Consider the following 2,500-nt stretch of genomic DNA (forward strand, 5'->3'; position numbering starts at 1 on the left):
TGAGTGGAGGGGGGGGGGGGGTGAGAGGAGAAAGAGGGGGAGGATGGATGGAAGGAGCCAAACGAAGGAAAACGGTTTTAATAGCTCTCCTCTCCTCCTCCTGGGGAGGTGGGCTCACGTCCAAACACACAAACACACTGAGACACATTCTGCTGCCTCCAGCCTGCAGCCAGGAGTGAGGACGTGAGGCTCTGAGCTCTCTGACAGGAGTGAGATGTGTGGGGTGAGAATGTGTGGGTTAGGGTGAGCTCTCTGACAGGAGTGAGATGTGTGGGTGAGATGTGTGGGTTAGGGTGAGCTCTCTGACAGGAGTGAGATGTGTGGGTGAGATGTGTGGGTTAGGGTGAGCTCTCTGACAGGAGTGAGATTGTGTGGGGTTAGGGTGAGCTCTCTGACAGGAGTGAGATGTGTGGGTGAGATGTGTGGGTTAGGGTGAGCTCTCTGACAGGAGTGAGATGTGTGGGTGAGATGTGTGGGTTAGGGTGAGCTCTCTGACAGGAGTGAGAAGCGTGGGTTAGGGTTAGGAGTGTGGGCCCTGTCACCTAACGACTATAGTCCCATCTCTGTGATTGCATTGAGCAAATAAACGCCTGGATGACACAAAACTTCCTCCAACTAAACAAGGACAAAACAGAGATAATTGTATTCGGTGCAACCTGACAGAAAGTCAGCGCAAAACTTGATTCTCTCTCTCTTCAAACTAAAAAACTGGTCAGAATCTTGGTGTAATTCTAGACTCGGATCTAAACTTCAACAGCCACATAAACTCGATAACTAAATATCAGTCGACTATCACCTGAAAAACATAACAAGAATGAGAGGTTTCATGTCCAAGCAAGACCTTGAAAGAGACTCAGGGTGACTCAGGGTGAGGGTGAGGGTTAGGGTGAGGGTGAGGGTGAGGGTTAGGGTGAGGGTGTGGGTGAGGGTCAGGGTGAGAGGGTGAGGGTGAGGGAGAGGGTTAGGGTGAGGGTGAGGATCAGGGTCAGGGTGAGGGTGAGGGTGAGGAGAGGGAGGGAGGGTTAGGAGAGGGTAGGAGGAGAGGGAGAGGGAGAGGGAGAGGGTGAGGGTGAGGGTGAGGGTTAGGGTCAGGGTGAGGGTGAGGGTGAGGGAGAGGATTAAGGGTGAGGGTTAGGGAGAGGGAGAGGGTGAGGGTGAGGGTGAGGGTTAGGGGTGAGGGGTGAGGGTTAGGGTGAGGGCTCTGAGCTCTCTGACAGCGGTTGGACGTGTTGGACAGTTGGACGTGTTGGACGTGTTGGACAGTTGGACGTGTTGGACAGTTGGACAGTTGTGACAGGGGACAGTTGGACAGTTGGACAGTTGGACAGTTTGGACAGTTGTAGGGCTGCAACGATTAGTCGACATAATCGACGACGTCGATCATAAAAACTCGTCGACGTCGACTAATCGTATTTTAAATATAAAAAATAAAAAATAAAACGTTTTTTTTTTTTTTTTTTAAGCTTGTTATAAAAAAAGGTAACATTAACATGAAACATGAAATTATATTAAACTAAGATAATGCGCGACGGTTATCTTAATTTTTCAAACCTGCTCATTACAGAAAACGTAAACAACATTTCTATCATCGCTTGCGCATTCAGGCCGACGAGGCAGTCAGAAACATGTCAGAGTCACGTGCTACCAAGCGGACCAATCACGTGCAGTGCGGTCTGCGTTGTTCTGCGTAAGCACTAGCCCCTTTTTGAGATTCTGGGGAAGGTGCGCGTGGTCGGTGTGACGCAGCAGAAGCATAAATCCGTTTATTATTATTTTGTTTCATTGAAACAAAAGATTGATTATTGTATGTATTAAATGTTTTGGAAGGTCCAAATTCAAATATTTCATGAGTCATTATTTGAATTTGCAATGGGAACGTATGTTAAGCCAGAGAGACTGGACAACAGTGTGACATTCACAGGTGTGCAGACTTGAGAAGGTGAGGTACAACATGCACTGGAGCCCGCGGCCACACGACTAATCGCGACTAACCGAAAAAATTATCGACAGATTAGTCGACTACCAAAATATTCGTTAGTTGCAGCCCTACAGTTGGACGTGTTGGACAGTTGGACGGGGGACCAGCAGGTCTGAGGGAGTTTGGGACGGAGGAGACGGAGAACCTTAATGAGGCGGCTGAGTCACCGGTGTCACACCAGCCTCCACCAGCCTCCACCAGCCTCCCCCAGCCTCCACCAGCCTCCCCCAGCCTCCCCCAGCCTCCACCAGCCTCCCCCAGCCTCCACCAGCCTCCACCAGCCTCCCCCAGCCTCCACCAGCCTCCCCCAGCCTCCCCCAGCCTCTCCTGGAGTCTGATACGGTCCTGTTCTGTACTGTGGATCCGGAGCAGCTCCGTGGTTGAGGAGATCAAAGCGCGGCTCAGCTCAGAGGGAGGCCCTGAGACTCCCAGCATGCATCTGGTGTCTCCCTACAGCCCCAGCAGGAGACAACACCTCACTCTCATATCAATCATATCAACCCCCCCCCCCCCCGCACCCTC

Source organism: Nansenia antarctica, assembly GCF_963989245.1.
Source record: "Nansenia antarctica genome assembly, chromosome: 17".
In the NCBI taxonomy this organism is placed as follows: domain Eukaryota; kingdom Metazoa; phylum Chordata; class Actinopteri; order Argentiniformes; family Microstomatidae; genus Nansenia; species Nansenia antarctica.